This window comes from Camelus dromedarius, chromosome 10 (genome assembly GCF_036321535.1).
Source record: "Camelus dromedarius isolate mCamDro1 chromosome 10, mCamDro1.pat, whole genome shotgun sequence".
NCBI classification, from domain to species: Eukaryota; Metazoa; Chordata; class Mammalia; order Artiodactyla; family Camelidae; genus Camelus; species Camelus dromedarius.
This window is the reverse complement of record NC_087445.1, coordinates 45,110,882-45,132,535: the sequence shown is the minus strand read 5'-3', so window position 1 is coordinate 45,132,535 and position 21,654 is coordinate 45,110,882. Positions and strand designations below refer to the sequence as shown.

The following is a 21,654-nucleotide window of genomic DNA, read 5'->3' as shown; positions in this document are numbered from 1 at the left end:
ATTACTATATATATTTTTTAAATCCTTTGCTTCTGAAGCCTCTGTTCCACAGGCAGTGCAGCTGGGAAGCCATGGGTGGTCCCTTCCTCACTCCCCAGGATGGCCAGAGATGACTCGTCTCTTGGTCACTGCCCCTAACTAAGCAGGGTCCCAGGCTGGGGGAAATCAAAGGAGTTATTTTTACAGAACAGGAGGTTTTTTTTGCCTGCTGTGCACAGACCATCTAGGATGTCTGGCTGGAGCTGGGACGTCTGAAACAACTAGCAGGAAGGCAACGGCATGGAAGACCCCTCTGCTGGGCTCTTGCCTGCCTCTCACCACCAAGCCTACATTCAGATGAGAGCAGAGACAGCAGTGGCCATCTGGTTCAGAACAGCCTTTGAATCTTCCCTGGGGGACAGATCTGGGAAGCAGGAAGTTTTTGTTTGTTTGACTGGTGGTGGTGGTGGCAGCAGTGGTTGGTGTTTTTAGGAAAACTTAAGACAACACAGTGCCACATGAACAACTCCCACCCCGTCAGTGATTGGGAGGTAAAGAGAACAGAGCACGACCCAAGGTGAACAAAGACAATTTAAGACTTGATCTGCCTAGCAACCCCCTGCACTGGCCCCCAACCCAGCTCCTAACGACACAGAGACAACTCTACGATGACTGGGTTGGTGGGACAAGTGCCACCCTACCGCCTGCTGATGCCCATGCAGCAGACTATTATTTTAAAAAAGAAAATCTGAAATCCTCACCGCCTCCAGCCCAACCACAGGCCCCCCACCTGCCCCTCACTAGCCCCTACACAACAGTCCCTCCCTCTCTGTTTGTGGTGAGGAACTGTGAAAGCACTGCCACTAAGTGATTGGCCCCCCTTCTTTCTCCTTTCTCCTGGGCATTCACGGCAGTCTGAAGACCAGCCTGCTGTTAGCCAAGCGAACTCTAGAGGGTTGGATTTTTAGTATTATGTGTGTGTGTGGTCCTTAACAAAAGAAGTGCCCAGAAAGAATGCCCTTCACAAGCAAGGCTAATTTTTCAATGTGTCACTGAGGTAGCAGAGTGAGGATTATGATTATTTTTTATCATTAAAAATAATTCTGCTGAGTATGAAAATCAGTGATGGCGTTTTATAACTTGAGTTGTAGTCAGATCTACCGTTGATTACTTTTCACTGTTTTTCAGCCCTTAATCAAAGATTTCGCAGCTTTTGGGTGGAATCCTGTGGGTTAGTTTACAAATGGGCTTCGGTGTATGTTAATGGTGACTTCTCAAGTCTGGACTGTATGGAGTCATGTGTGCATTGGTCCCTGTAAAGCAGTCTCCTGGGGAGACAACAGCAATGCTGAAATTGTTTCACGTATTTCTGGTCCTCCCGCAGCACCGCCTCCAGAAAGAGCATGTGCTTTAGCATGAACCAGGCCTGGGTTTGAATCCTCACTTTACCACTCACATGCTATCTTGTCTGGTAATTCACTCCTCAGCCTCTGCTTTCACCTGTAAAAGAAGGTTACTAATACCTACTTTCAGGGTGGTTGACAGATTTAAAGACGATGGTTGATGAGAAGCACTGGTATAGCTTTGGAAACATATAAAGCCTAAGTAAACAGTTATTCTAAAGAGTGCCTTTAGAGCTGGTGATCCTTTTTAAAATATCTCCAGTGGTTACTATCTTGGTTTTCCAGATTTTTAACGTGGCCAAAATTTATTTAAATTTTTACTTAATTCTGAGCCTATCCCTGTGGGAAAGGTGACTGAGTTGGGGCAATACTGGCTTTGATCAGACACAAAGTCGACCTCTTATGTAAAATGGGCTGCTTTGGTTGTATTACTTGAAAATTAGTTCTAAAAAAGAATAAAATAATGCCCTTTGTAGCAACATGGATGGACCTGGAGATTGTCATACTAAGTGAAATAAGCCAGAAAGAGAAAGAAAAAGACCATATGATATTACTTACATGTGGACTCTAAAAAAAAAACACAAATGAACTTATTAACAAAACAGAAACAGACTTAGACATAGAAGACAAACGTATGGTTACCAGGGGGGAAGAGAGAGTGGAGGAATAAATTGGGAGTTTAGGTTTTGCAGATACAAGCGACTGTATATAAAATAGATAAACAACAAATTTCTACTGTATAGCAATGGGAAGTATATTCAATACCTTGTAATAGCTTATAATGAAAAAGCATATGAAAAGGAATATATATATACACACACAACTGAATCACTATGCTGTACACCAGAAATTAATACAACATTGTAAATCAATTAGACTTCAATTAAAGAAAAAGAAAAGAAAGACACTGATTCTAAATAAACTGCCAAAGAGAATTTCCAAAAGTGGTGTCATGGCCTCCCATGGCGATTGTCAGCTTCCACTTCAAGTCTGCACAGCTTCATCTGCTATTGTCCCTTACCCCACCTAGAGTCTCAGGTACACAGCTGGTCCCAACCAAGGCCGCTTGGCTTACTATCCATCTGGAGGCCTAACATCTCTGGTGTCACATTTATAGGGGCTGGGCTCCTGAACTGGCCCTGCAATCACTCTGCTGACAACCGGACCAAGTGCCCAAGAATGATACATGCTACCTTCTTAAGAAGCTGCTCTTACCTTCCTTCCAATATTGACCCAGTTTCAGCCAGACTCCTCCCAACTCCTAGTCCTGAGAAGTTAACTTGCTGAGCACTCTCTCTTCCTCCAGACCTCCCTTGTGCACACACTGACTCTCCTGCCATTTGAAACAGGTCCCGCCCTACACGGGAGAATCCCTGCAAGGAAATGTAGTCGAGTTCCTTTTCTGTAAGCAGTAGAATCAGACTCTGGCTGGTTTCAATAGAGAAGTAATTTATTAAAGGATATGGGGACTTGACAGGGGATCAGGGAAAGCTGGACAACCAGGCTCAAAGAATGGGAAAGAATAAGACAATGGCCAGTACCACAGTCCAACTCCTGCCAGAGCCCTTCTGGTGAGGACACTGCTGCCACCACCAGTGAATGCTGGACCGCGTGGCTTGAGCTACTACCTCAGCACTGCGAATCAGATGCTGACCTGCTCCCGGCAGTTGCCACTACATCCCCTGGAGGGATTCTCCACTGTGCCTGCTTTTTTTGCGTAAATGGCTTCAACCTCAAAGTCTGAAGGGGGGCAATTTGACTGGTTTATCCCAGGTTATATGCCAAAGACTTAGCTTCAAGGGATGCTGGGAAAGTATCTGGCATTTTCAGTTTTTATCACAGGTGGGCAAAAGACAAGTAGCCATTACAGGTATATGATAACTAATTTTCCACAATAACTAAATATCCATGATAACTAATTACCCATGTGGTGTCCATTTTGAAGAGGACATCCCTTCTAGTGCAGTAAGCTTAGGCACCCGGGGACTGTTGAAATTTGGAACACTTTCCTGGAAAGTCTTAAAAGAGGCTACACCTTTAGCTTCAGAAATTTCACTTCTCAGCCTCTATAATTAGCATATAATGTGAAACAGACTAAGATTTCTTCAAAAATCAGAAATAGATAAATATACCAGGAAGATAGCCATGCTCACAATCGGTGGAAGATGTAAAAATATTTGTTATTTTTTCATTTCTACATTCTGTGTTTTTCAGATTATTATTATAAATGGGATGTATTGACTGTATTTCTTATATATATATTAAAGGATAAGCTTTAAAATGTCTGTTTCATTTCCTTACAGTCACTCTTGATATAACTGTGCATCAATTAAGTTAGCTTACTCTAGATTCTGAAAGACCAAGAGCCACACAGTCAAATGCAATGACTCACACAGTTATAAAAGTCACCTTATGAACAATTGCGAGTATCTGAGTATAGACTGGGTATTAGATGATATTAGGTGATTACTGGGGAGAATATATGCTAAAGTCACAATGTCCATAATTTAATTTTAAAAGATGAGCAAAAATGTGTTAAGGAAATATGGCAAAATATTAAGGAGAGACACATGAAATATTAAATAGAGTGAGAATAATCAGATAGAAAAAAGCAAAGAATGATTAAAAAAAAAAAAAGGGTGCAAATATTAACCAGAAGAAACACATACAGCTATATTAGTATCAAAGCAGTCTTTGAAGCAGAAAGTATCCCTAGAGGCAAATAGGGACACTTCATTATGAGAAAAAGGTTACATTCACAAGACAGAGTATTCTAAATTTGTATGCACCTAATAACTTTGCCTCCAAAAAATATATATAGCAAAAACTGAAGAAAGAAATGAATTCATACTTTAAGTGAGAATTTTTTTTTAACACACCTCTCTTGGGAAATAGTAGAGTAAGCAAACAGTCAAGCGAAAAATAAGCAAATCAGTAAATAACAGATGATTTGAACAAGATTAACACATGATGTAACTGATACACAAGAACCATTCCTACCAACAGCTACAGAAAACATTTCCATCTTCAGGTGCACCTGGAGCACTTACAAAGCTGATGTATGCTGGACAGCAAAGCAAGTCTCGGCTACTTTCACAAGACTGAAATCTTTCAGCACCTGTTCCCTGGACACCACAGAATTATGCTAAAACGTCAATATGAACAGAAGTATAGATACCATTAGCAACAAGTTAACTATAAAGTTCACAAATATTTGAAAATTAAGAAATACAACTCTAAATATCTTGTGATGCTAAGAAGAAATCACAAAAGAAACTAGAAAATGCCTCAGACTGAATTATAAAGAATAAGTCATCTCCTCAAAGATGTTTTCTGCTACTCTAGTTTGCTAAACAAAAGAAGTCAGTTTTTGTTTAAAATAGTAATAATTTTCTTAATGAAAAAAAAAAAAACAAAAAACCAGGACCAGGTGAAAAATATCAAGGTCAACACCAATTCAAAACACAAGGGCCAATTTTTGGATGAGCCTTTAATTTGCCCAATGCTCTACAATGCTAGGAAGGACGTTAGTCCAGCTGAAGGGTTCAAATGCATTTTTCATATGCATGTGATGGTGTTAATGCAGATTCATTAACTGGCACTTCTCTCTGTTAGGGCAAAGGGCAAGAAATAACTAAAGCATACTGGCTGAGTGACAACACACGACAGTACAGGAAATGTCACCCAATGCAGATAAAATATGACAGATGAGGGGCTGTAGGTCTAAAATAGACTCAAAGAACTTTAAACTAAGCACTTCAGTAACCTACACCATAAGGAAAGAGTCCCTTGGTCAGGTTTTTGGAAAGGAGACATTTGGTGTCTGTTCCAGGCTGCACATTTTCAGCAAAAGAAGTCTGTTCTACAATCAGAACTCCTAATTTGAGCTCCCCTACTGATTACGCAGTGTCCTTGGGCGAAGCATGAAGCACAGCTGATCTTCGTGAAAGAGGGTGTATATCAAACATAATAATGAATGTGGATGTGCTTTGTAAACTGTAAAGGGCTGCATAAATGTTAATGATTACTGTGTCGTAGCACCATCCCAGCTGAACTTTTATGGAGGTCACTGCATAAGCACAAACACTCTTGGAAGGTTTTAGAAGTCATCACTTAAAAACTGGATATTCCTCTCTTCTGGACTATACCACTTCCCTGGCCCTTTTCAAATTCTCTCTCCCTTCCTTACACATTATTGCTGTAGGAACGGTAACAGTGGTGGTGAACTGAGCATATACCAATGCGGCAGACTCTGTGTGGTGTACTCTACACATATTATTCCTAATCTTTCATTCTTACAGTAACCCTGCAAGGTAGAGATTTTTCAGATTTCTCAGGGAAGGACATCTGGCATAGAGAATTGGTGGCACTGAAGCCTGGGGTGGGGGTGAGAAGGGTGGCAAGGATGAGGGATAGTACAAAAGAGCCTCAGTTTTACACAAATAGTGAGGAGTGCAGCAGAGGGACAAACATGCACGTTTCAGCGACTGTCTTCTCTGGTCTTTTACGGAGAGCTCAATTACTATGTTAGTTAATTTGGTCAAGAACAGAATCTGCACTCAAATCCAGGCCTCTGCTAGCAAACTCACGCTTTTTCTGCTATATTTCAATGTATTGTATAATGTAAATTGGAATTTATTTCTGTTTCTTAATCATAAGCATAAATGATCTTTCTAGAAAACTTCAACTAGAGACACAATTCCACCTATAAAATATTTTTGCCAAGAACTTTTAACATGAATCTAATCAAACGTCCCTTCTAGATTACAATAAATACAGGGAATACAGAGATAAGTCATATGATACCATAAGGGAACAGAGATATCCAGAATGCTGAATGTTCTATAAGACAAGGTGCTTGGACTTTGCACAAAAGTCAGTGTCATTAAAAAAAAAAAATGTCATTTAAAAAGGACAATTCTACATTAAAAGAGACTGAGGTATGAAAACCAAACAAAATGTCTGAACCTGGATGGGTAAACCCAGATTTGGTGAAGAGAGCAATAAAAGACATTCTTGGGAATAATTAAAGAAATCTGGGGGGAGGGTATAGCTCAAGTGGTAGAGCACACGCTTAGCATGCCTGAGGTCCTGGGTTCAATCCCTGGTATCTCCTCTAAAAATATATAAAGAGACCTAACTACCTCCCCATCAAAATTTTTTAAAAAAAAAGAAAGAAATCTGAATATGGAACAGGCATTATATAATTCTATAGGATTGGTGCTAATTTGGGGGCGGGGGTTCACCTAAGTTAGCTGTGGTAAAAGTATTATGGTTACTTAAGAGAGTACACTGATTCTTGGAAATGTACATTCAATTACTTAGAGGTGAAGCATAGTGTCTGCAACTCTTAAATGGTTTAGAAAAATGTGTGTGTGTATACACATGTATACATATCTGTGTATATACACAGAGAGAGAGAAAAAAATGTTAACAGTTGGTAAATCTAGGGGATACAGATGTTCAAGGTACTGTTCGTTCAGGCTCTCTAAATGTTTCACAGTTTTTATGGAAAAAAGATATAGATAAAAAGATTATTAGCTCCATAAATGCAAGACTGAGACATTCTTGTTTACCCTTCTATCCCAAGGCCTCGATAAAATGGCTGACTCATGGAAGGTGCTGTAAGTAATTGTTGGAAGGAAAAATAAGACCAGGAAGGGAGGGAAGAAGGGAAGGAGGCAGGGGAGGAAGAGAAGAGGAAGGGATGGAGGAAAGAAGGCCACCCTCGCGCCATCACCCAGGCACTCCCAGCATGAGTGAGGTGCTGTACGTCCTCCAGGACTTTCTTCACCACACGGACAAATCCATTTTTTAAAGTGTTGCATTTGTAGAATCAAGTTTTAGAACCACAAGCACCCTGGAGATCATTCACACTCTAACACAGCTGAAGAAACTGAAGCCCAAAGGCAAAGTGACTAAGGTCATCTGGCAGGTCAGTGACTGAGTCGCAGTCCTTGTCCCATGACCAAGGCTCTTTCCTTCACACCACACTGTCTGGCTCCCACCTTTGGCAAAACTCTTATTAATCTACCTATTATTAATTTAAATGTAACCCCTACAAGAGCTGGACTTAGTTACTTACAGGCTTTCATTTCACTGAATGTGAAATTTTGTCCAGAAGAGCAGTTCTGAGGATATGTCAGGCTTGTCAAAGATTCCTTAAAGGACCAAAAAGTAAAAGTAAGTACTGATGTCACGCTGTGGAAGCTAGGAGCTTCCATATCCACCATCTCATTTAGTTCCCCCAACAGTCTCATGAGGCAGGCATCATATTTTACAAAGTCTATTCCCTATTACCTGCCTTCTTAAAAGGTAAAGATAACGTCAAGGCAGAAAAAGGAAACGAAAGGAAAGAAAGAATAACAAACAATTGGATAAATCCATGACCCCTGTGAGCATTTAATAACTCTGTCTTGGTGAAACAGAATAATTATGCATACAGTCTTGGGGTGACAAAAATTAATAAAAAGAGAGGAAAACGGACACATCCAATAAGAAACTGGCTTAGCAAAGTGACAAATCCAATGATAAATTATTTGATAGGAAAAAAAAATCCGAACATTAATTAGAATATAAGTATCCACAAGTTTAAACATCTTAATAGGAAAGGTATATTTAGGTATTTATTACGTAGAAGATAGTAATGCCAACGCAGTTTATGTCAGGCTCAGTAATAATACGTGACTGTTTGCATTTTCATTCATTATGTCTGGTATTTCCTTTAAAAAAAACAAAACAAAACTCTCCTCTTGCAAAATAAGAAAAAGGGGAATAATGGCAGAATAAAAAGTGAAAGGAATGAACGGTCAAGTCTAAAATTTAAGAAAATAATCCACAAAACGTTGACGTAATGCTTGCTTCAAGAACAACCTAGCATTTACCAATAGTAAATTATATTTGAACATTTGATCTTAGATTTTAAATGAGCGTTATTTTAAATCTAGTTTGCAAAGACTTTAAATTGAATGTTTCCCAGCCCTCTCTGTCCTCTTTTAATCATCTCAGGATATTAGAAGCAGTCAGAAGTATCAACATTTAACATATATTTTTAAAATACTTTTCCTCCTAAAAATTTGGAGAAATATTATTTCTACCTTTATCACCCAGGGAAAAATAAAGCAGACCATTGAAGATAAAGTTCAGTTTCACTGAAAAACAAAAGAGATGCAGGAATTTTGAACTGGCCTAGCAAGAGCGTTCAGATAATTACTCCAGTTTTCAGTTCTGCATAGATAAAGGCTAAAAATTTAAAATCTAAATTCCTTAGGTAAGAGTTTGCCAGCTGTTAATTATTATACTGTAATAAAACTAGAAGTTTCAGTAGAATACCACATTAACTAAAACAGTAGTCTTTAAAATGATTTATGATGTCTATGTAATGATTTATAATAATCTTACTATTTTCTTCAAAATATATAAATTTTAACTGGAGAAATAAATTTTATCATAGTAAATGGATGATTTCATAAGAACAGAAAAGGAAATATTCTTTGATATTCTGTCAATTAACAGAACATCTTCTAGGAGTTTTAAGAATATACTTGAAAAATTAAACAGTGTATTTATTAGAAATATTATCTCCTTATGGATGAAAGTATCATTTTAACATGTCAATCAGTGACTACGGTGTCTGGTGACCTGAATTTTCTACCTGCATATTCACTCACATGTTTACTTTATAGAGCTCTAGAACAGGGTGGATATTTGTCTTCAGAGCATACAAACGGATCTGTCACCCAGGGACATCAACATCTTCACTCAGAGACAGCCTGCTGTGTGTGGGGTACTACATTAGGATAACCTGCTTCACTAGCACCTGATTTTCCATCATTAGGTGAAGCAACTTTGTGCAGGGAAAAGAGTTTGGACCAAGCATCGGAAAGTCTGGGTTTCAGCCTTCACTCTGCCACTAACGATCCCGGCAATAACCGTTGTCCCTGGATGGCCTCAGTCTGCTTATCTGCAAGAATCTGCAAAATTAGGTGGCTGGACTACATCAGTGCTTTCCAAGCTTGTTTCAACATCCACAGATCCCTTCTTTCACACAGAGTCTCACATGGCGCCTGTCACATCAAACAGATAATAAGGAAGTGAATCTGGTTGAAGAGGACTGGGAGGTCTACAGTGTTTCCAGAACCCCCAGGAAAGTTCCATAAAGCATCTTGATAGCTCCTCCAGGCACAGTGTTAAAACCACTGTTTAGTTTTACTTTAACACAAAAGTCATCAGCAGGAGGTCCTCTAGCAAATAAGGATTAGAAACAAATTTTGCTTGGTCTGCTCAGTGTTTGTTTATCTGAATTTAAATGTCATTCGGTGGGCTTGCATCCTCTAGCTCAGCCCAGTCTGTACACTGTTGCTGACGCCACTGGGCTTTCATGCACGTTCATACTACTAGGGCACTGAAGGAGGCTGAGTTTGTGACCCTGTGATCTGAAGTCTCCTTCACCGGTAACATTCTATGATTTATATATATATATATTTTTTTTTTTTTAATTGAGCATTGCTTTCTACCTTGTTTCCTCTTTTAAAACACAAACATTTCTAAGAAAGGTAATGCAGTCATTCCCAAACAATTTTAAGGTAAACAAATTTATCAGAATTTCCTCTCTAACTAGAGATACTAAAAATCATGGTTACAATAGGGACACACGGGACAGGTTGCTGAAAGGTGACGGGAAATGGGGAGGGGCAGGCACAAAGGGTAAATCCGATTTTCTTACCAAAATTTACTTGGGGGCTCATTGGAGAAATGGTTAATTCTAGGGAGGAGGCAGAGAAAATATAAGATGAGCCAGTTACTATAGAAAGTAAGGCAGTGTTTCGAAGCATCATGGAAATATGTCAAAAAGACAAACAGGTGACGGAGCTGCCCACTAGCCAAATCTGGGAAAAATCTGAGCATCAAAATAAAAAAAGACAGTACTAGATTGTAACTCACTGAATAACACAGGAATCCGTAAGTTCAGACTTAAATAAGTAAAAAAAATTAAACGGGGAGAAGGCAAGCTCTTCCTCACAGCAAAATGCCAACTAGTAAGTCTAGAAGAAATGTTGGAGTTCCTTCATCAATTGGTGCTAAAGTAGTCAGAAAAAATTTTGTAAGTAGGATATTGACGCAGTCTCAAGGTATCTCCCCACAAAACACATGCAATTTTTAAAGAGAAAAGCTGTAACTTTACAGTGGAGAAAGCACTTGAACCAACTGATCGAAGTTAACATCACAAATGGACATCAGGTACCCTAGATATGCCACATTGACAAGGACACTTCCTCACTTCAATGGTGTCTCTGCCCAAAAAATACCTAACCCAAGTCTAAACATGAGGACATCCCAGTCAAACCCAGAATGATGAACCTTCCCCAAAGGGAAAAAAAAAATAGAAAGAAAGACAAAATAAAAGGAGTACTAGTCTACCCTCTTTAAAAAATGTCACGTTCAGAAGACAAAGGCTTAGAAGCTTTTCCAGAATAAAGAAAACAAAGGAGGTATTACAACTCAATACAATGCATGATCCTGGATTGGATCCTGGTCTGGGGTAAAAATTAGCTTATAACTAATTATTGCAACATCACTAGGACAATTAAGAAAATCTGAATTTAAATTTGGACTGTGGCTTATATCCATATTAATATACCTGAGTTTGCTAACAACCATGGTTATTAAAGAGAATGTTATTCTTAGGAAAACGCCAAAATATTTCAGGGTAAAGGTGCACAATGTCTTCAACTTACTCTCAAATGGGTCAGGAAAGAAAGAGAGTGTATAATATACATAGATTCATAGAAAAGAGGGGTAGTGAATGGTCAAGATACAAATAAACATGAATCTCAGTAAAGGGTAAATGGAGGTGTCTTGTACAATTCTTGAAACTTTTACAGAAATTTGAAATTGTATCAAAATAAAAAGTTACCAAAATGCTAAAAGGAAAAGTTTTCCGGGACCGACTTGACCATCCACAACATCCACAACTTGACCATCCAACAAACCCTAACTTGAGTGATTTATCAGGACCAAGTATGAAGTACAGGATGTAAAAATGTATCACCTGCCAAACAAAACAGTGCTTGATAGACGAGGTAAAGCCAATGCTAACAGAAATACTGACGACACAGGAAATATTTAAGGTTAAAAATTCTTTTAAGGTAGAATTTCTGTACTAACTTTTTAGACCCAACTTCCCTTGACGTGAAAGGGAATAACTGTCCCTGAACCATCACACTGGAATGAGTAGGAACAAACCCAGCCATGTTTCCTTTTGGCCCTTTAATTTAAAGTCAATATTTTAATAATTTCTTTGACTCTCCAGTTGGTTGCTCTCAGGCTACAAATGGACCACCACCACCGTGTAATTAAAGGAGAATAATAACAAATAGTCAGAATATAGATTGCACAGGTGCTGACTTACAAATGCAAACGTTGTAGCAGAAGGCTAAGCTCCCAGGAGGCTGGAGGTGTGTGTCTCTGCTTATTGCCTTCATAATTCATTAATGGTCAAAATAACGCTGAGATCAATATTCCTGCAGCCCTGGGAAGGAGAAAAAAGTGATTAGCACCTAAGGAAGATACAGAGACAGCCTCAAAATCTTTCTCCCTACATAATGAAGAAACCAGTCATTGTCATGAGTTTTACCACTTAGATTTCCTTAGCTGCTCATGTTCAAGAGGTGGTACAGCTTAAACAATCTTAAAATGAACCGTTCCCCTACATAAGACCATATGCAAAAAGAGAGAAAGAGTGAGTGAGGTCATTTTGGTTTTTTCTTCCTTCTAGTGATAAAGGAAGGGAAGGAAGGATGCTGGGAGATGGTTAAGACTGCAGAAGGCAATACAGCATGTGATGGTTTCACAAGAAGTTCAATCCTGAAATACACTTGAAGAAGATGTACAAGTGAGTTGTTAGTAAGATCTGTGTCTAAGCCAATGGTCCCAATGCAGATTTCTGGGCCCCAGTAGAAGGGATCAAATTCATTAGGATTCTGTCTGGAAACAGGTATTCTGTATTTTTAACAAGTATTTCATGGTCCAGTCTTTGAGAAATACTAAGAGAGGCAACTGTTACTGTTTTTATGAATTTACTTACTTTAATACTTGCTATGTTATAGTAGTAAATGTCCCTTACAACAAATTGAACAGTATAGATCAAATGATACAAAGAAGTTATGATGATTCCTCCCCAAGCCTAGTCCTGTGAACACTTCTTTCAAGATTTCTGTTTTGGGTTCTTCTAGTTTTAAATACCCCCCTGACTTCCCCTAATTTAAAAAAGTAAATACTGCTCTTTTACAATATACTCATATTTTAAATAAATTAGAATAATGAATATTTGAAATAGTGTAATTGGCCTATTAGGTAAGTACCAATTTTGTGCAAAATTTGAAATCGTTTAACTCTTGCCAAGAGTAATCAAGAATTGCACAATTTAAAGCTAGCAGGCAGTGCAGTGCGTACGGCAACTGTGTTTATCTGTGTGGCTATGTGGCATGCCACTCTAGCCAGTAATCAGAAGTACAGTGGAACCTGTAATTATACACGCCTTGACAATGGAAATTTGGGTATGACAAGTTTGGTGATGGCTCTAGTCCTTCTGCAGCCAGCTCACATTGGTCATTTCATTATCTGTACTAAGTTGGCCCTACACATTACACGACTGAATTTTCTGGACCTCAATTATGAAGATACAACAGAGTTCTACTTGCATCTGCCATCACTTAACAGGAGCCTGTGAACCATGCTGTTACTTAAATGTACGGGAACAACCAGAAGTGATTCAAGTGACTTTTATATTATTTTACTTTTTAGAGTTATAATTTTTAAATAGTTTTTATTCTATAACAAGGTCATCTAAGTTTTCATTCAGTGGGAGCAAAACCCCAATTCTGAGAATGTATTCTTTGAGAACAGAAATTAGATGTAATAAAATACCATAAAGAGGCCACATGGCCAAATACCATGCTATTAATTTTGGAGGGAACAGTCAGTGAAACATTAGAGATCATTCTGAGAAAATTTTAAAAAGCATTAAAGCAGGTATGACTTTAAGTTTGCAAATATAATCTTATAACTGGGGATGGATAATGGAATGGAAAAAAAAAATGCCATGGTTGCAAGATCATCAGCACTATAATGTGTCCCTAAACTAAGACTGTTGATAGTTGTGCTCTGAGGTTGTGCCCCATGACCTTACATGTATGCCTGTGAAAAATCACTCACGAATGCATTCTTCGAATTCCATATATGGGATGTTTGGAAAATGATTCCTCTTTTCAATTTCTTCGTTATGAATGGCCTCCGTTACAAAAGATAAGCATTTAGTTCATTTATGCTATCTTCCTCTTCCTCCCAACTCCTCCTAGTTTTGGACAGTTTTATTATTATTTTAAAGTTCTGTTGTGGTTACCCTTGTAACTTTGAATATTACATTATGCCTCAATTTCTCATTCTAAAAACTTGAGCATCTTGACTTCTCATTATAGACGCTGAGCATTTCAGCCATACTGTTCTCTTCATATTTCCTTCATTTTCCACTTCCTATCTTCTGTTAGCTATACTTTTACATTATGAAGATTAATGTTTACCTTTTATTTAAATTTCTACAACATAACCAAGATATTCTTTACTCTGTCCTTAGGTTGACTATAAGAGTTTAAAGCCAAAGTACTTAGGTTATTAAGACTTCAGCAACATTGTGCACTGCCAAGCTAAGGAGCATTTTCAAATTGCCATTTCCCTTTCTATGAAGGCAACATCATAACCCCTTATCTACTCAAAGGAGACTGTTTGAGTACCATGTACTAGTCTTTCTCTTATAGTACATAAATTACTGAAAATCATACATTTTATTATTCTTCAAAACTAGACCATAACATTCTCGGTTAGCTTTTTGTTTTTTCTGAAATTCTTAATTGCCTCTCTTTTTTATTGTCAAAATACATACTCTACCAGAACACTCAAATTTTTTGTTTGTTTGTTTTTGGTTTTTTGTTCTCTCACTCTCACTATGAAATGTAGGGAGTCCCCTTTTGCCCCAGAGTCCTTCCCTTCAAAGCTCTTCATTCTCCTGCTCCAAAATGGAAAATTTTGTATCATACTCTACTTCCGTTTTCTGTATTAGGACCTTTGCTTTCTTCTTACTTGGATAACCTTCTAGTTCTGGTGGAATATATATTCAAGTAGCTTCTTAAGAAATGAGTCCTGGGAAGTAAACTTTCTAAGTGCTGGTTTATGTGAAATGCTTATATTTTACTCTCACGGTTGATTGATACGTTGGCTGACTATGGAAATTAGTTTTAAACTCAATTTCCCTCAGAATCAAAAGGACTACTCTATTATCTTCTAGCAGTCAGAGATGTTAATGAGAATTTGGCTGCTCAATTTTGATTCCTCTGTAGGTGGCCTAATTTTTCTCTCTGGAAACTTTTACAAGTTTTATTGATTCTCAGACTTCTAAAACTTTACAAAGTTGTGTCCAAGTGGGTTATTTTCCCCATCTATTATAGTTAAGCCTTAGTGGCCTTTTTTATTGTAAACACGTATGTCCTTTTCTGGGAAATTTTTTCATACAATTTCTCTAGTAATTTCTCTTTCACCATTTTCTCCCTTTCTGGATTCAGTATTACTTAGCTGTTGGGTTTCTTAGACTGGTTTTTGTATCTCCTGTTTCCTCTCATACTTTCTCTCAGTAGTGGAGAATGTTATTTGTATCTCAGCATCTCCACCACTAACATCATCTTCTTTGTCCACATTAACTGATTAAAATAACAATAACTATGACTAATCACTGTGATAACCTGGAGCTGAATCTTTGTTTTTACTACTCTGAGTGCCTCATCCAGAGTAGGTCCCTCCCAATTGTTGACCCAGGTAACATCCTTTTGGAGAGCTGATGTTTAAAATGTCAGGAGATGGAATTAAAAAAAAAAAAAAAAACAAGAAAACAAATGAAAAAGACCTTACTAAACTCCAATTGTAGGTATTGCTTTCCCCTCTTCTGCTAGGCTTGTCACTCTCTCTTGGTAAAATTAAATTGGCCTGGCATAATTTGTACTTCACAAAATCATGCTGATTACTACCCAGTACCTTGTGCTCTTCTAGGTGGTTGCAAATTGTTTGATGATTTGTTCTTGTATCTTCCCTGGTATCCAAGATAAGCTGAATAGTCTATAATTACTATGGTTGTGCTTTTCCCTGTTTAAAAAAAAAAATGTACTCCATCTGCAGATCCCACTTGTCAGGACCTTCTCCCATCCAATCTTCCTTTTCTAAAATAAAGGCTGGTGGTCTTGCAATTACACTGCCAATTCCTTAAGTGCCCTGGAATGTGAGTAATCAGGCCCTGCAGATTTGAATGCACCCAGCTTTCTGAAGTGCTCTTCAATCACTTCTTTCCCCTTGTTTGCCTTTGTATCTCCAATAAGATAGCACTTAATCTGGTTTAGCTTCCTTATCGTTGCTGATTAAAAAGGAGGAAAAAAAAGTTAAAAACACAGTGTAAGCCTCTGCTATTACAGTTATCTGTTAATAGATTTTGTTTAGCAGTACTTGTTAATAGTTTTGTTAATAGTTTAGTGGCGGTACTTTGCATCCTATAAATTCCTTCTGCTATGCTTCCTTCCTTCCCCGACTCCACTCTGCATTCTCTCTTTTTCTTAGATTTCTTATAGAGGATGAGGTAAGGGGAAGGGAGGAAAAACAAAAGAGGCAAAGAGCTCCATATAACTTTATGACAGAGACATTTACTAATCACCAAATATCTGTGCGTTCCTCTAAATTTCCCAGCCTCCTTACAGTTGGGGCAAGAGGCATATGACTAGTCCTGGCCAGTAGGTACTTAAGAGCCATGAGTTCCTCTTGCCCTCTTTCCTCCTGCTCAGGTGTGCTGGAAGGTTTCAGATGGTGTCCCAACAAAATGCAAGTGGCCTGAGTCGTCACTTGGTGACTGAGACCCCTGAGTCACCACTGGAAGGCAGTGGTCCTGGAGAGCCATCAGACCCCCAGAGGCCCATATGTTAAGCTGCTAAGATTTGGAGGCTTATTTTTGCACCACAGTCTACCTTATCCTCACTAATACAGTACCAATTTCTGGATTAGTCAGATTAGGTTTTGCCAAGGGAACAAATTAACCCTGAAATCTAAATGGCTTAACATAACAAAGGCTTACTTTTTACTTGTGGTATGTGGCAGCTAGTTTCCAAAGAGGGCTCCCAATGACTCTTACCTCCTCGTAGTCACACCCTTGTCTAGTCACCTCCCACTGTCTACACTGATCCCATGACTCACTTTAACCAAGAAAATGTAACAGAATCCTTAGGAGATCTTGACAGCCTCTGCATTTGAAGTCACTCATGATATAAGAAGGCTGACCATCCTACTGCAAAGAGAGGCCCTGCGCAGATGGCTAGAGAATGAGACTCCCTGTGGAGGAGCGCTTAGGTGCCAGACCTGAGCAAAGAAGCCATCCTCAGTTCAATTCCAGCCAAGCTTTCCAAGGACTCCTGCCCCAGCCACCATATGAGTATAATCACATGAAACCCTGCATAAGAAGAGCAGAACTGCCCAGTGGAGCCCAACCAACTCACTGAAATGTGAGACAGAACAATAAATTGTTGCTTTAAGCCATTCTGTATGGGATGGCTTGTTGGGCATCAATTGCTAACTGAAGCATGCAATCCATCCAATGTTGGTATATGGGGTTTGAGCGCCACAGACATTCATGGAACCATGTTGATACAGTTTCTACCATCTTGTATCTGCATCACTGGGAATATGTGCCTCCCCTACTGCAGTGGTGCAGTGGCAAGGGAAGAGAGGGCCAGAGAATTGCTTAGCAACTTTTAAATACTTCCATCTCTGTTCCCAGTCCTTTGGTCAATGAGAAATGTGGCGGAGTAAACAGAGATTCAATGGCATTAAATATCTCTGCTGCATCTAAAATTTGTCTTTTTTTTCCCTTCAGTATTATAACAAGGTTTATCCAGGAGTCATCCAACTAGCTTTCCCAAAATTGTTAACAGTGGTGTGCAGGACTGGCTCATATAGCTCACAAGAGCCCACTGAGCATATCTCCTCCCAATTCTGCATTCTGTGATGCTATGTTAGTAGCACGAGATCAGCCACGGTGGAAATATTTACACTACAGAAACTGGCAAATGCTGGCCCTGGAGAGCTGGCTGTTAAACATTTATCAGACTACCAGTTGTGCAAAATCCAAAATATACCGATTATTCAGGCTGCCCCTATATTCATACATATTTACTTATGATAGGTAGAATTTTTAAAACTTGCCATCAATGGTCTTATCTTTCTATTCCACATAACAAATAGCAGGCCGAACCCATAAATTGAAGATTTTTGCACAAACCCAAGTGACCTTTATCAATAATAAAAAAGATGACAATTTGAAGTTTTCTATATGTAATCATATAGAATGTGCATATTTTTATAGTTAACTTAATTTTAGTACAGTATTGGAAATGTTGCTATAAAGTAAGTAGAGAATGTACCTATTTTCAGACAACATCAACACTCCAGTAATTACTGCATCTAATAACACTGTCTTAGTTACTGATTTATTCTGGAAGCTTCAGTATCTTTTAGGCTTTCGAGTTTGTAAGACTAAAATCTCTTCTTTGAAGCCTTGTGGAAAGAGTTAATTCAGCTTCCTGTTCCAGGTCACCAATTCTTTCAGTCCTGGCCTTCACCCTGCACACACACACAATCAAGAGAAGAGCCATCAATAAGGCTCAAGCTTCCATTATGGAATATGAGGCAATAAGATCTGAAATAGCACCTTGGAGGCCTGAAGGAGTTAACACATCTTTCAGCCGTGCCTGCTTTACAGCTCTGGAATATTTTGGACCCTGAAAACATAGATCATTATTTATAAAAAGTATGAGAAGAGTCCAGTTGGAGGGAAAATCTCATTCACCAAGCAAGAAAGGATATACTTACAAATGACATTTAAAAACCAAATGACCAGAAACCTTTCACTACAAACAGCAAGGGATTTGAACTTGATCCACTCCTAATTACATGGCAAAAAGAAGATAAGATGGTCCTGAATTGAAGAGACAAGTCACCTGGAAAATGCTGCTTCTGGGGTAGAACCCAGTGAGACCACCTATGGATAAATTTGATGTTCATTAATTCAGAATTGGAAAAAAAAAGAAAAAAAGAAAGAATTCTCATTGTATCCACCAATCAGCATATTCTCCATCACAACACTGATGATTTTCCGGGAACTCTGATACTTTTTGAGTTCTAAGGATTATTCTGTGTGTTAAACAAGGTTCTTTTGTTTACAAGTATGACTGATTCTATTTTCTGAAGATGCCCACATTAATATACATTCCAGCCACGTGTTCTCACAATGTGATGGTAACATTCCTTCATGGAGAGGCAAGGGCCCTCTGAGCTTGGGTGGATCTTCTTTGTAACTGCCTCCAGAAACAGGCTGAGGTGGAAATAACACTGCATGACTTTGGAAGCTAGGTCATAAATGACAATATGGTTTCCACCTGGCCCTCTGTCTCTGGGACCTGAGCCTCCAGGGGAAAGTCCATCTACCTTGAAGCCACCATGATAAAGAGACTAAACATGGATGGAGAGATTTCCACATAGTCCCACTTCTTCCAGTCCCCCACTTCTTGAGTCTTCCCAGGCCAGGCACAGGTAAGAGTTCAGACAATTTCAGCCCCTGGCCTTCAAACTACCCCAGCTGAAACCAAGTGGTAGTGGAAACAAGCTATCCATGCTAAACTCCACTCAGAATGCAGATTTTTAAGCAAAATAAGTATCTTTATTTTAAGCCACTAAATTTTGAGGGTGGTTTTTGTTACACAGCCATGGTTGCTGCAACAACAAGGAGCAGAAGCCCTTCAAGTTAGCATTATCAAAACAGTGGAGGTTGAAGTGTAAACATTCAAGAGTAGCCAATGGTGCCCCAGAAGAAGAGACACAGCCGAGTCTCACAAGCGGTTGACTAGGAACTAAACAAAAACCAGCAGAAGCCAAAACAGCTACTTTGCTCCAGTGTCACCTCTCCATCTCCTTCTGCCTTCTTCTCCGGTCTCTTACTTCATGACCCTAATCTGTCTCCCACGTCTGCTCCCTTCTCTCTACAGTCAAGTGTTGTGTGCTTGTGCTGCCTATGGTGTGGCAACACAGCTCTTGAGTTGTACACTCTTGGTTTAAGAGACCACCCTGTGCCAACTAGCATCCTTTCATTCCAGTGATAAATTCCAGGGAGACAGGTTCTAACTGGCTGGTCTTGAGTCCAATGTCTGCTACTGGTCCCTTCAATCAGCACGGGGAAGGGCCACATTGTACTAGCATGGCTGCCACTCCCAGTCCCCAACTTCCTGGGAGAATTCTCAGGAGGAGGGCTCCGAGACTTCTACACATAACAGTATACCTCATATAATTCTTTATATATTATACACACACATACACACATAATATTAGGAGGCATTTTGGATGTTTTTAGTTGTACATAAAACACTACCATGGACTCCCCGTAACTTGCTTGTCGTTTGTTCACAAACTGGCTTAGGTAGGTGTACCCCAGTCTCCTGCCCCCACCCCTCTCCACTGCATCCTCACAATTATGTGAAAGGACACTGCAGGGTCTTACAGCAATAAAGGAAGTAGATCGGGCTGATGTGACCTCAAGGAGACCGAACTCAATGATTAATCTTTTTTATTTCATTTCTGTTTTTTGAGGTCTAATTCCTAATGTGAACTTGACTCCTTACTTTACTACCTTTTAGCTGTTAGGGCTTCTTTTTGCAACTAAGCCAACTAGAGATTCCAGAGGCACTCAGGGAAACTGAGGACTCTGGATGAACTTTGATAATGTTCCCCCTATTAAAAATTTCCCTCTGCTAAGTAACCTCTGGTGTTAAAAGTCAGATAGAGGTTATCCCTTGGGGAAGGAGAGACTGCTTGGAACAGGGCCTGGCCCCTAGGAAACGATGGTAACTCTTACTGTCATTACTACCTTTATTATTAGTGCAATTAAATTTATTTTGAAATAAAAGGAAAAAGCATCTCTATTTCTGCCTCTTACTATTCTATCCACTTCAACTCAGTAGAACCCACTGCAATTCAGCAGCATACGTTGGTTGAATGCCTCTATGTGCCAGATCCAGGCAGGGCAGAAACTGAAAACAAGTTTCTGGCTGTTTGGGGTCCCCCACTTACACCTGTAGGAGGATTTCTCTGCCGGCGACATCCATGAAAAGTTGTGGGGAATCATTTCTGCCCTGGGTCACTGCTGGTGTTCACAGTTTTCCACATTTCAATCCTGAGCCAGTGGGAACAGAGGGAACTCCTCTGGCTGGGTTTCCGTACGAGGAACCTGGCCAGTGGGCAGGTGAAGCAGGACAGATTAGCTCTGTGTTTGTGTTTTGCTGCAGTGGCTGTGTTCTGTTTCACCCCAGCGCTGGTTGACCCCACCTAAATAGAAATGCCCTGTGTAGTCTTTTGTAACATCAGTGTTATTTTAAGGAAGCATAAGGAGGTGGGACAAAAGAAAAGGGCCATTAATCAGAACTCCAGTCTAGGCAGCGCTCTCCACAACGAGGTGCCTTTAGAACCATCCACGTTGAACAGTTGCCTGGAGGTCATTTGTAACCCAGGCACTCAGCAGTGGACAGGATCAAAAATGATTAGTTACCTGCTCCAGGATTCACGGTCACCGGCGTCTCCAGTATCTCCTACGCTGCAGCTCACTTCTGCCACTGCTGGTACCATCTGCACCAGCACATGACTGGGAGCCACTGAAACCAAATTGGTGAAAACAGTCAGGGAAACGCTGTTTCTATTAGGGAGGCCTAATGTGCTCATGATTGCCCAAACCCAAACCGAAAACAAGACAAAAAAGCCAAAACCCTGAAGCTGTGTTTTTTTCATTTATTTCTTTCCTCCCTTCCTGAATAAGCAGCTTCCTGAGACCACCCTGATATACATTCCTCTTCCCTTTCAGATACAGGACCGGGCACTTTGCAGCTTGGTTTCTCTCCTGTCCTCCCCCAGACAGATGCACAGCTAGTGAATGTGGCAATGAGAGCTGGGGAAAGGAGGGCTGTAACTCAGCAGTGCTCAGCGGACTCCCCACTCCCTTCCAGCTGCACTTCAGCCTTAGCATGTGGGGGGAGGAGGGGGCTGTGGATCTTACCCACTCGGTTATTTCCAGGCAGGGTCATCAAGTGGGTAAGGGCATGGACTCCCAGCCAAAATGCTTGGATTTGAATCCTAGCTCAGCCACTTA

At 39.7% G+C, this 21,654-nt stretch overlaps 1 protein-coding gene across 1 annotated transcript in view; it reads right to left on the bottom strand.

The window, feature by feature from the left end:
* Positions 1 to 21,654, bottom strand: part of LOC105086721 (spermatogenesis-associated protein 31D4) — a 154,059-nt gene that overhangs the window by 107,541 nt on the left and 24,864 nt on the right. The window contains exons 2-4 of the mRNA XM_064490291.1: positions 21,061 to 21,163; positions 11,794 to 11,913; positions 7,468 to 7,543 (exon numbers count right to left, since the gene is read on the bottom strand). The gene's annotated coding sequence lies outside the window, so the exon portion shown is untranslated. The remainder of the gene's footprint in view (positions 1 to 7,467; positions 7,544 to 11,793; positions 11,914 to 21,060; positions 21,164 to 21,654) is intronic.